Here is a 14,404-nt window from a genome sequence, read left to right as displayed (position 1 = left end):
TGTAATTGAGTTGATTAACCTGAACTTCGGTTGAACTCTGTATTGAATCCTTTTAAGGGGTGTCATTGGCTTAGAGGGTCCAGGACTTCCAAGTTGAGGCTTTAGCACTATGACAAGCAGGTCAGGACTCCTCTTGTACATCAGGTTTCACTGTGGTTAGGCCTAACAACTGTGGGTATATTTGCATGGCCAGTATAAATCAGATAATAACATTTTAACATGTTTTCTTTTGTGTCCTTGCCACATTAGTTCACCCTATTTTGCTCTTGTCAAAACCTGCACATATGTGAACAGTCAGAAAGAAATCAGATTACTCACATCAGATCTGTTTATATCTGATAACTCCAGAAATTAGATAATGATCAGATTTTTAGGTACATAATAAACAGGTGATGATAAACATAGATAGTCTTTATTTAGTAGTGTGCTGTGAAGACGAGTTGATGGATGGCAAGCTCCTAGGCACCCTGCTGCGATGATTATCCAAAGGGCGTAAGTCTCCGCTAAACAGGTCACTTGGGCCAGGCCAATGCAGAGGTACAGATCATTGTCCCAAAATTGCTAACCAGTAATTAGTTGAAATATTTTATCATTGTGTCTGATCATTTGCTAATAAGTTGTACAGTATGAATAAAATTAGGATTGTAGGTTAAATTGAACTTAATCAGTTTTAAAAATTATAATCACAGTAAAATGTTTAGAAATTATTTTTGTTTTTTTATGACATTTATTATACATTTACATTTTAATTTAAAAAAATCTAATACATGTATTCATTGAGGTCAACTTTTTTTTTAATTGATTAAAATAAATAAAATAATTTCACTGTTGGGTAAGTGAGCTGACTCAGAATGTTTACTACTTAGTGTGTGTGCTCGAAGTGGCTATTGTTACACAGGAAACCCCAGTCACTGAACAAAAAGCAACAGTCAGGGGCACTCTGTTGAGTCACTCATTGCTGTGACTCAGGCGGGGGTCTTTCTGCTCACTTCAGTCATGAATCACAACACAATCACTCACCCACCTCCTGTCCGCCCCATCTTAGGACGACCCATCAAGCGCTACCAAGGAGAGAGTGTAACTTCCAGCATCACAGGGAGGGTCCAGCATACCGTCTGTAAGAACAAGATAAGGGCTATTCACTGTGCATTTCAGGGCTGCTCCTTTGTCCTTGAAAAGAGTGAGCTGACCCTGGGTAATAATTAGATGCAAGCACAAACTAAAATAAGTACTTGATCATCTTACCAACAATAACATCCATGTTTCATGTTTGAGTGAATATGGTTTGCATCTTGTGTTAAGAGTGCTTCATGAAACTTTTCTACTTGTCCCGTACCACAGGCGTTAAAAATCCATTAATTTGCATGTGCTTTTATTGCTCAAAAATATATTTTTGTTACTATAAGTGGTATTGCCTCTCCACAGATCTGGCCTGTAACTTGGCCTGCTGGTGTCCCTTACTTGTCCCTAGGAAGATACATGTAAACTTAATGTCATACTGTGGAACATTCTTGCTACTTGTCTGCCACCTATTTGTCTCCATGGAAACAAGTAGATGGCAGACATACATAGTGTACCTTTCAGTTTGTAATATCTTGTTTTAGACTGATATAGACAAGTAAATTTAGGTAATTTTAAATCTATTGTGGGATCGTGCCTTGTCACATTTGTCTTCTAAAAGTTTGGTAAACTCCATTTATGCAATAGTGCCACTCAAGTCATGTGTCCAAAGCCTCAGCAGCTTCAGCCAATCTCAGAGTGATTAGCAAGGCTTTTCCTTCTATCCTTAGCGGCGCATGTATGTGATTACCAAACAGACCACTGCTGCACAGGTGCTTCAACTGGACGGTTTTTCTCAGCCTCCACATCACACTGTGGTTGGAAGTTTGTGGATGGTGTTTTGTAATGTGGGATGTGCAGCTTTGTATCAGGTGAGTACATTTTAGTTTGGCTTTCATTTTCAAGAGTTTGACGATGTCATATTTTTAAAGGTAAATAGGCAGGGGCCTATATAGCACTATGGGTGATTGACTGTTTTTGAAAAAAATATCCATATAATGGTTCACAAAAATAATGGTTCACAAAAATACTTCTACACAAAAGAGCTGTCAAATATGCCAGTAAGCTGCAAGGTCACTAGTAGTAAATAATATATAATTTATCACACTATAGTGTCAGAATACTTTCACATGAATGCTAAGTTTAGTTTTTAGCATCTTTTATTCTCCATTGGGCATTAGGCAAACTGAATATTGTATGATGTGTGACAACGCAATCCTAATCTTCACTGACAACTGGTACTGCACAGAGCAGAGGCCCCAAAGAATTAACTTCATCTAACATTGGAGGGTTTGTATATGGAAGCTTTTTTTTTTCTTGTGTTAACCATATTTTAAATGAGAAAATACTCAGTTTAGCCAGACTTTGTGCCTCGTGATTTATAGACTCATCTGCTGCTTTGGTGATTTTTATGCTATTTTTTAACTATACTTTCAGTCCCATGGATGCCTGCCACTGTCATGGCAATATAATTTTGTATGAATGCTCTCTCAAAACTTGAGCTTCAATTGTGATGTTGTTTAAGTGCTCTGCAGACATTGTGTCCTGATTAAAGCATGTTTGGTGCGCAAACGCCATAAAAGAATGATTATACAAAAATACACATTACAGCAGGCACTACATCGAATCATATAAGAGATGTTTCTTACCAGTAATTTTTAGAACAATGCTAATGCAGAACACAGATGTCTGCCAAACATGCTCTTTGGTCATGTCAGTCAAGCTTAGCCCATTTTAGTACAGTATACAATTTGAATTTTCACACTGGTCTGAATGCACTGGAATTCCATTGCATTGTATTTATTGGAGATATTTCTGTTTCTTAAAGGTAATCTGTGCTCACACGCTGAAAAGATGGCTCAGTGTCCTCCTGTGACAGGGACAATCACTGAGGTAATGTCCACTTTCACTGCTGCACACCATAAGCCTGTTATTTTAAGTCAGGGTTTATTTCTGTACTGCTTTATCCTCACAACATGTAACAACCATGGTCTGCAGGGTATACTGCTTTATGGGCCATTTTTATTAGGACGAATGAAAGCCAAAACACAGAAGCAGTTTATGCATGTGTAGAAAAATGTTTTATTTTTTTCTTCTATTTCTATTTATTGCTTTGCAAATAACTGTAATAGTAAAGGGTACATATGGTTCCATACACTATATTAAATCGTGTTAATGCTGTGATTTTATACTGTAATGGTATTGACTGTTATTTGTTAACTTTTAGGTACATTCGCTGTGGAGAGATGTTTGATGGGAAGTCTTCTGTAGAATTCACAGAGCATTTTACCCTCTCCCCTGAGGTCGCTCTTCTTCAGTAGCTGAGGGACCACTGTCAAAGGATTATAACATGTCTCACAGACACCACTTCCAGTGCTTCCAGTGTGTGAATAGAGACAGTGTTCATAGATCTTTATTTTACTGCCGACATCACGCCAGCAGGTTTCCCCGGATCCCCGCGCCTGGCGTGGCGTGTTACTATAACCCAGACGAGGACTGCTGTGTGTGCTCCAAGTGCAGATATGTCCCAGCCCCGGAGATGCCGGAGCCTCTGTACCATGCACCATACTACTTCCACCATCCCCTGCACATCCCCCGGAGACCAGAGCAGCCCCACGAGGCCGAACCAGGGCAGGACCATCACATCCATCACCACAGACACCATAAGAGGGTGGTGCTGGTGAAAAACAGCGACCCATCATGCAGGAAAACTATTGTTCTGCACCAGAGGGGTCTGCACAGTTTGGGCCTTTTTCTGGAGGAGGCCTCAGAACTCATGGAGTACCACATCAAGAAAATTTACACTCTGGAGGGACGCAAGGTAAAGCTCTGCATCTTATATCTTTCATTCATTCATCTGCTCAATTTGATGTTACTAGATACTAGATTCACTACCACTAGTTCTGTAAATCAGCAAAGGTTTCAATCAGGAATTATTACATGTATTTTAATATGATAAGCCTTGTTCTAGAATATGATTATAAAATACAATTTTATAAAACTATAAAATAATACTTAAATGGAGCAAAAATGTTATAATGTTGCATTTGCATCCTCTTTAATTTGCATAAATCAATAAAGGCAGATCGTCTCTGTGAAAATGAAAAAAAAAAAATATCTCACATACGTTTAGATTGCGGTGATGTCTCTAAACCACATTTATCTTGCTCAGATAAGAGCTATTTTTGAAAAAGAGGAAGCGGGTCAGCAAAGAAACTCTACTCTCTTCATTTGATCCAACAAGCATCTCAGAAAACTGTCTTCTACCGGCAATTAATTATCTTCACCACTGCTCTGTGACCATGGATACAGCCATTCATCTGCCTTTTACACAACTGCACTGTCATCAAAATGTGTTACTCAGGCAAGCTCTGTCAACAGAAGTCTTTATGGAGTGTTTTAGGATTACGATATGTCAGCAACATGCATATGACTTTTTAGTATAGAAAATATAATAGGCACTATAATAATATGGAGTGCTATGAATACACACACTGTTTCAAAATGTTTCAAAATACATTATGTCATTTCCTTAAAAAGATCCAATCCTTTTTATGCTTGTTCCAAACACAGTGACAGTTGCAGCTGACCGTTGCAGGAATGAGCTCTGCATGTCATCTGGTGAAGACATGCAGAGCTCATCCTGGATTAGGGTCATTAACTGTTCCTGAGTCATTGCTGGAGCCTCGGCCTTTATTCAGCTTAATGTAATGCTCCATTGATCTAATGAAGGGACTACCTTGACCTCAATTCACAAAGGCAATAATTTTGTAAATATTATTTTGGCAATGCAGTTGATTGGGTGATTTTCTAATTGAAGTCTAATAGTTAAAAATGCTTGGTGTAAAAGTCGTGACTAGACATAACTTTTAACAACCTATTTAAAAATATAATCACCCTTCTTTTTTTCAGATTGAAACTGTCCAGGGTCTGATGCAGTGCCCCAGTGTGCTCGTGTGTGTAGGACGAGAGCCGTCTCATCCTAGATTTGCAGATATTTTTACCCAAACATCTGATGACAGACTTCCAAATCTTGTAAAATCGCACCTGGAAGATTGCTATGACAGTATGTAAATTTGTTTTGTCCCTAAATATGGTGTTTCTTAAAAAAGAAAAAAAGAAAACTAACTAGAATATATTTGTTTTTTTCTGTGTTGGTAAAACAGCCAAATCGAAGGTAGATTCTGCACCCAACCCAGTCAAGCACTCTGTGTCTTCAGCCGAGTCAGAAGATGGAACAGAGTCACCTAAGAATGACTCGAGTCCCATCACACAAGACAGACTAAAAGAAGACGACGTAGAGAAAACCATCTGTGTGAATAAAGATGGCAGCTTATCAATGGAAATGAAAGTGCGCTTCCGTCTTCAGAACGATCAAACCTTACATTGGTCGACACAAGTAAGAAAAACCAATGAGAGATCTTGTAATCTTCGGAAATCACACAATCATATACTTGATGGAGAATCTGAGGACATCTATGCAAATGAACACAATGAAGCTTACGTGAAACACTATAAAACACACCCAGGCTGCAACGACAGCAGGGAGACTCACAGAGCACAATCCTGCAGCTCAGGTGCATCTGCCCAGACGAAGGTCTCCAGAACAACAACAATTGAAAGCAGAAAAACAATATCAAGATCAAGTGAAGACAATTCAGAACATATGGTGGAGACTGAGCAAATTTTTAAGGCAACTGAAGCTGTGGAGTACTGCACTATTACAAATGGGACCTACTCACCCAAATCCATGGAGCACCCTCCCTCCACAGATGAAACAGTACAAGACAGACCTGCCAGTGTGGCTCAAGAGATGGCAAAGGATCAAAATGAAGAGGAAGTCACTAATCTCTCTGCATCAAGGCCAGGTTCAACAAATGGAGACACACCACCAAACCATGGAGACAGAGATTCTACTGGTTCAAATAAATCTACTACCTCCAAAAATTCCCAAAAGTCGTATCCATGTCAATGTGACATATCTAAAAATAGCAAAGCACAAAGTCCAGGCACATTTGAAGTAGAAGACGATGTAGAAAGTGCCATGTCAGTCACAACCGATGTGTCTGAGGGACCACAGTGTACAAAAGAAGAGAAACAAAGTGCCAATTCAGTGAACACATCAACTTTATCAGAAACAGAGGTTTTGAAAGCTATACAAAACTCCAACAACCAAACTCAAGAAACACCCTCATGTGGTTCCTGTGATTCTGAAAAGGTTGAAAAGGTTGATGAACAAGATGATCAAGAGGAGAATTCAGAGAATAATAAAGCAAATGAGTCAGCTGGAGATATCCCATTAGAGGCTGAAGATGAAACAGAATCAAATAACTCAACATCACAGGAAAGTCCACACAACATGTCAAATGAGACTGGTAAGGAGCAGATGATGAATGATCATGATAGAGGGCCAAGTGTGATGTCAGCCAAATCAAATACATCCACAAGATCTAAAAAATCTAAAATCTCTCTTAGTTCAGAAAAAGAAAATCAAGAGAGGGTTAATAGTGTCATGTCTGTTAAATCATCAAAATCAAATGTTTTGAAAATGGACGATGACCAACCAGCAGAAGAAACTCAAGTGACAGATACAAGAGAGTCAAGCACAGTTGATGTAAACGAGACCGCAACCACCACAGAAAGACCTCCGAGTTCTGTGAAATCATCCACAGGAAATAATGATACAAATGCTGAAGATGCTAATGAGGAACTAGGCAGAGCAAATAGCTCAATGTCACTTAAGTCTACTGTATCTGCAAAGTCAAGAACATCTACAAAGTCTGAGCCCACTAGCGAAGTTCAAACTGCAATTGCTGATGAAGTCTCAGAAGGACGAGCACAAAGCAAGCTGTCAGTAAAGTCTGCAAAGTCAGCAAAGTCAAATCGATCTGTGAAATCCAACAAGGAGGCTGTTGATTGTACTGAAACCCTGTCAATCAAATCAGAACAATCAGTTACGTCAGTCAAGTCAAACACAACAAATATTTCTTCAATAAATGCAATTGAAGACTCTGGTGCATTAGACGACACACAGAGAGGTGTTGTGTCAAACAAATCAACAAACTCTAATGCAATGGTAACAGTTTCTGAAAGTACTGGTAATATTGAGATGGAAAGTGAAGAAAGAGTTAAAAGCTCAATGTCATCCAAATCAGCCAAGTCAAGTCGTTCACGAAGCTCAGAAAAATCTCAGGTCAGTGACAGATTAAACGTACAAGAACAGACTGAAAAGAGAGCTTCGAGTAGTCTGTCAGTTAAATCAGCCAAATCAAACGTTTCCCACAAATCATCTGCATCTACCAAGACTGCCACCAGTGTCATTTCAAATAAATCTACAACAAAGTCCAATGTATGTGACGACTGTCAAAAACCTGTGGACAATGATGAGGAACAAACTGTAGGAGAGAGTGAAGAATGGGAAAGTACACTGTCAGTTCAGTCGGTTAAGTCCAATTATACGGTGGATGGAAAATCTGAAGAAAGACCAACAAGTGCCACATCCAAAAAATCCAAAAAGTCCAGCACTTCAATAAAATCAGTGAGATCAAACATTACTGAGGTATCTCATGACAATTTACCCACGGATGCCAGAGATGTTCAAAAGAGGACAGAAAGTGCTATGTCAGCTAAATCTGTCAAAACTGCAATTTCAGATAATCCAGAGACAAATACAGCAGATGCCTTAGATGATAAAGAGAGGCCAGCAAGCACATGTTCATGCAAATCAAAAAGTGAAAATATAGATAGCGAGAGGTCAGTAAGTTCAATGTCAGTTTCCTCGATCCAGTCAAACATTTCTGCTGAAATGAAATCACTTGCATCTACCTTTATTACGATTAGTGCGTGTGAAACTGATACATCAGAAGTTCAAGACAGAGCAATAAGCTCAGCATCCACCATATCAGCAAGGTCTAACAAATCGACTAATAAAGAAACTGAAAGGACCCCTAGTGTTATATCAGTGAAATCAACAAAGTCAAATCGGTCTAACAAAAGTAAGAAATCAGAAGTGTTAGATCAAAAGGATGAAGGAATCCACGAACGGACAAGCTCAGTCCTTACAGTTAAGTCAAGTATTTCAGCAAAATCAAAAATGTCTAGGACTTCAGCGATGTCAGAAGAAGGTAACGACAGTGAAGACAATGGTTCATGCTCAACTGTGAGGACAGGACCCACACAAGACTCAGTGATGGTGGACCAATACAATGAGGCAGAAAATGGCAGTATAGTGTCAATAAAATCCCATTCTTCAGTCAAATCTAATAAATCAAAATTGACTCTTGAACCAGAAAATCAAAGATCTTCCAGTGCATTGTCAGCAACCTCAGCCAAGTCTAGGAAATCATCTAAATCAGTTGAATCCAATAAGACGCAACTCTCAAATATTCAACAAGAAGAAAAGCATGGCAGAGCAGCAAGTTCTGCCTCCAAAAAGTCTTCAAAGTCAGAGAAAGTCAGTCAGACCACAGAAATAATTGATGTAAATAAGATGAAAACAGATGACATTGAAACAGTCTCGGTTTCTTCAATGTCTGTTAAGTCTGTTAATGCCAAGTCAAATAAATCCAATGAGTCAACAAGAACAATCCAGTCAAAAGTCTCTAAAAATCCAGAAACTGCTGAGGAAACTGATGGCAGGTCACAAACTGCTCTATCTTCAAACTCTAAATCTCGTTCACAAAAGTCAACAGCATCTAAAACTAAAGAAAAGAACAGTGAAGTACAATCCAAAAGTGCTTTATCTGTTAAGTCAAATTTGACAAATAAATCAAATAAATCACAAAAATCTGCTAAGTTATTAAATGAGAACACACATGCGCCGAAAGAAAATGTATCTCTCATTAAAAGTTCTCAAAAAGAGTCAATTGAAAGTGACCTTTCACAAGTATTGTCAAGTTCAGAGATTCCCAAAGACTATGAAACTGCAGCTTTGGAAACATCCAACCAGGAACTAACAAATGGTCCACTGGAAGAAAAAGTTGACCTGGTTCCTTCAAGTCTACCAAATGCGTCACCAAATGAGGTTGTACATCAGTGGCTAAAAACAATATCAACAGAGGGTGATATGTGTGAAGTGGAAGATTATAATGAAAACTGTAATGGGGAAAAGACTGGCCATTCAAACAATGAAGATAGTGACAATAACAATGAGACATCACCTGCTGATTTTTCTCAAAATAATGATGATTCTAAGATTTTCCAGTCATCTGTTCAAGTGATGAAAGTTCTTCTCAATCCAAAGCTTGACAGATGTAACAGCATGCCAGAAATTTCACCAGTGTATGGACGTAAGCTGAGCACATCAGCCCAAGGACTTTTGGACTGTCTTGTAAAGTTACAGTTACTAGACCACCATCCTCAAAACGCCAATGAAAAGGATGCAAAATATCAAGAGTTAATGAATATTCTTCAGTCTTTGTGGCTTTCTGATCCAGCAGATTGTAACTATGCTAGAACAGGCAAAGCTGACGAGCACCATTTTGTAGATACATCATCATCGGGTGTTGACGTCAACAGTGGGTCTGGAAAAAGTAGTGATGGCAAAAATATCGAACAATTTCATCCAGATGTTACAACTCATGAGGATGAAAAAGAAGATGATAAACACAAGGAAGATGACCTAGTAACCAATGATACAGTCAGAGACTATGAAAGTCACAAAGACCTACCAGAAACACCATCCTCTGCTGGACAGGACAATTGCCAAACTCTGAAAGAGGAAAGTGAAGCTTCCCGCTCTGGAAGTCCATGTTCACTTAAAAGAGAAGAATTAGCCAAAATTATTTTCAATGACCCGGATCCTCTGTGGGCCCTCACATTATTGACCAAGATTGAGAAACAGTTTATGAAACATTACATCAATGCAATGAAAGAGTTTAAATTTAGATGGAATTTGGAGGACAATGAACAGGTTGATTTTATTATTAATGAGCTTAGAGGCGAAATTCACGGCAAAATTCAAAAAAGTATTGACAGAGAACTTAATAAGATAAAAATCCAATCTGGTCTTCCAAGACCTCCAAAAGAACCGAAAGAGGGACAGCATTTGGTGAGAAATAGACACAAACAATCCTCTGAACAGAAAGAAATAAGTGAGGATTCCGCCACGGGCACATCCTACAGCGACCAGCGCAGTGAAAACAATGACGAATGTTCTTGTCAAACATGTATTCAAACACAAAGAGCCGATGCACCAGACGTTCAGACTCTGGAAGGTAAATCTGAAAAATCTGAAGATGTTGGTGCTACACAAGAGACAAATGAAACAAAAATGTCTATCACTGATGGAACAGAGGAGAGGGAAACTACTACTATTGGTCAAGATAACACTGATATAAGTACAACAGTGAATGAACCAATGGAAGAAGAAAATGTTGCAAAAGTAGAAACTGAGGCAAAATGCACTAATGATGCTGAGGATGAGATTAATAAAGATGATACTGAAAATACAAAGGATAATGTGGGGGAAATGGAGCACGATAATGATGAGGAAGAAACTACAAGCCAGAATGAAATTAAGGGTGATGAGACTTGTTCCTCTAGAGCAGATGAAAACAATGAAATAACTAATGATGAAGTTTCAGTGGATCATCCTGCTGATGAGGAACTTACTAAACATGATGCAGTACTGGAAAAGGAGGAGTTTGATGCCACCAAAGTTGATGAATCTGATGCAGGTTCACACACAGAGGCAGAAACAGTTGAGGAGGACAAAACTACAGGTGAGTTTGGAGATGACAACAAGGACTTCCAGACAGAGGAGGAAAAGAAAGACATCAGTGGAAATGAACACAACGATGAACATGAATCAGGAGAAGATGATGAAACAGAAACAAATGAATTATCAGCTAGTGAAGCAACAATTGAAAATGAGTTGGTTGAAAACTCTGACAACATTATATGTGAAGAAGAGTCTAACACCAAAGAAGAAGACAATACCATAGAAAATGTAAAAGAATCTCCTGCAGAGCCCATAGAAGCAGAATCCATTAAAGAAACCAGTGACAATGAGGCTGGACAAGGAAAAGAGGATAACAGGAATGATGAGGGAGATGGAGAAGAATTAAAAACTAAAAGCAACACTCAATCAGATCAGGAAGAGGAGGAGGCAGATAATGAACCAGATGAAGTCACTGATGCCACTAAGTCTCAAGATGAGGAAAATGAAGCCAGTGATCTTGAAGTCAGAAGTGAGGAGCAATCTGAAGCAAAAGAAGAAACAAATGCAGATGCAGAGGAAGTTGCAGACAAAAATATTGAAAGTGAGAAAGACATGGCTTCTAATGAATCAAAAAATGCACAAGAGGATGTGGGCGGGGATGTAGCTACAGAAGATGAGGCTGAAGTTGAAATTGAAAGCTCTGACAAAAGAGAAGAAACTGAAGACATTAATGAGGATAAAACTGACAGTAATGATGAAGAAGAAGAAGAAGAAGAGGAGGAGGAGATTTCTGTTGAAAATGAAACAAGGGAGATAGCTACTGAGGATGATGATAACGCAAATGAAGATGTTGCTGAAGCTGACAGCGCAGAAGATGAATCTGAAGTCGGACATGAAACAAAAGGAGAAGGAGAATCAGCTGGTGAGGAAGAAGAGATTTCTGCGAAAAGTGCATCTAATGCAGATGAGGGAACAGGTGATGAAGTAACTGAAAACTCACAAAATGATGAAGATGAAACAAAGGAGGAGGCCGCCCTTGAGGTTGATGATAAAACAGAGAATGATTCCGAAGCAGTGGATGAAACAAAAGGAGAACCATCAAATGTGGAAGAGGTAGAAGAAATTTCTGCAGAAAATGGTGCAAATGAAGATGAGGAAACAGGTGATGAGGACGAGGGTGATGAAGGAACTGAGAATTCACTAAATGGTGAAGAAGTAACACAGGAAGAACCCACTGAGGTCGCTGAAGCTGAGAGAATGGATAATGACTCAGAAGCAGCAGATGAAACAAAAGAAGAGTCAGCTGAGGAGGAAGAGATTTCTGCAGAAAATGCAACAAATGAGGAAGCGGGAACAGGTGATGAAGGAAGTGAGAATTCACCAAATGATGAAGATATAACAAAGGAGGAAGCAAATGAGGTTGATGATAACACGAATGAGGATGATGCTGAAGCTGACAAAACAGAAAATGGATCCGAAGCAGCAGATGAAACCAAAGGAGAAGAAGAGTCAAATGCTGAAGAAGAAGTAGAAGAATTTTTTGTAGAAAATGCACCAAATGAAGATGAGGGAACAAGGAATGAAGGAACTGAGAATTCACTAAATGATGAAGAAGTAACAAAGCAAGAATCCATTGAGGTTGTTGATAACACAACAGAAGGTGTTGCTGAAGCTGACAAAACAGATAATGAATCAGAAGCAGCAGGTGAAACAAAAGGAGAAGAGTCAGCTGATGGGGAAGAGGAGGAAGAGATTTCTGCAGAAAATACACCAAATGAAGATGAGGGAAGAGATGATGACGTAAGTGAGAATTCACAAAATGATGAAGATGTAACAAAGGAGGAAGCAAATGAGGTTGATGATAACATGAATGAAGATGATGCTGAAACTGATAAAACAGAAAATGAATGTGAAGCAGCAGATGAAACAAAAGGAGATGAAGAGTTAAATACTGAAGAAGAAGAGGAGGAGATTTCTGTAGAACAGGCACCAAATGAAGCTGAGGGAAAAGGTGATGTCGTAACTGAGAACTCACAAAATGATGAAGATGAGGAAGCCATTGATGTGGATGATAACACAAATGATGTTACTGAAGAAGACAAAAATGAATCTGAAGCAGCGGATGAAACAAAAGGAGATGAAGAGTCAGCTGATGAGGAACAGGAGGAAGAAGAGGAGACTGCTCTAGAAAATGCAGCAAATGAAGGTGAGGGATCAGGTGAAGTAACTGAGAACTCACAAAATGGTGAAGATGATGACGTGAAAGAGGAAGTATTTGAGGTTGATGATAAGATGAAAGAAGATGTTATTGAAGCTGACAAAACAGAAAGTGAATGTGAAGCAGCAGATGAAACAAAAGAAAAAGAGTCAGCAGATGAGGAAGAAGAGGAGATCTCTGCAGAAAATGCACCAAATGAAGATGTGGGAACAGGTAATGAGGTAACTGAGGACTCACAAAATGACGAAAATGAAACAAAAGAGGATGCTAATGAGGCTGACGATAACACAACAGAAAATCCATCTGAAGCTGAAGAGGAAACAAAAGGAGAAGATGACGAAGCTGAGTCAGTAGCTGAGGAAGTCATCAATGAGGCCGAGGAGGAAAGGGCTTCAGATGAGCAAGATGATGAGGAAGAGGAGGAGGCAAATGAGAAAGATGCAACAGAAGACAATAATAATGAGCCTCCTTGTGAAAGCATTGACAACGACAATGCAAATGATGTGGAGACTGATGGGGAAAAAAGTGAAAAGGAGAATGGCGATATAGCTGAAGAAAATGCCAATGAATCAGATCAAGAAGAGGACACTCCTGTCACCAGTGGAGATGAGTTTACAAATGATATTGCCACAGCTGGTGATGCAAAGGAAGAAACTGTGCAGGATTCTGATGAAGAAAATGTAAATAATGAAAATAAAATTGAACAAAAGTCTGATGAAGAAGACCCTACTGAAGAAGTCAATGAACCTGCAAAAAACAATACAGAGCCTCATGAAGTCCAAAATGAAGATATATCAGAAGATGAAGACAAGACCTCCATAACTCAAGAGCAGTCTGAAAATTACACAGCAGAAGTGGCCGAGTCTAGCACCAAAGACGAAGACAATCCTTCAGTAGAAGAGAATACAGAAGAACCTCCTGCTGAGCCCACAAAAGCATCCTCCATTGAAGATACATGTGACAATGAGGTTAGCCAAGAAAAAGAGGATAACAGCATTGATGAGGATGAAGAAGAGGTAAAAACTGTAAGTGACACTAAAACAAACCAGGATGAGGAAGAGGAGGAGAAAACACCTGTCACTAGTGGAGATGAAAATGACACAGCAAGCAATGATGCAAAAGAAGAAGATATCACTGATGAAGAACCTGAGCCACCTGAAGACGAAAATGTTGAAACGATTGAGCAAAAATCTGATGAGAACGTAAGCAAAGAGTGTGAAAATGTAGATGCCAATTCAAATGATGAAAATGACAAAACCCCTGTCACCAGCGGGGATGAGTCTGCAAGTGAGGATGATGCTGACAATGAAACCCAATTGACAGAAGATGCAGAAACTGAACAAAAGTTGAATGAAGAAGAAGCTACAGAAATAGTCAAGGAGGAAGGAAAAGATGATGAGACAGACAAGAAAACAAGTGAGAAAGAAGAAAGTCAACGAAAAAATTATGACGACGAGACTCCTGTT

The sequence above is a fragment of the Periophthalmus magnuspinnatus genome, chromosome 24 (assembly GCF_009829125.3).
Source record: "Periophthalmus magnuspinnatus isolate fPerMag1 chromosome 24, fPerMag1.2.pri, whole genome shotgun sequence".
NCBI classification, from domain to species: Eukaryota; Metazoa; Chordata; class Actinopteri; order Gobiiformes; family Gobiidae; genus Periophthalmus; species Periophthalmus magnuspinnatus.
The sequence above is the reverse complement of the archived record's forward strand: the minus strand, read 5'-3'. Positions refer to the sequence as shown.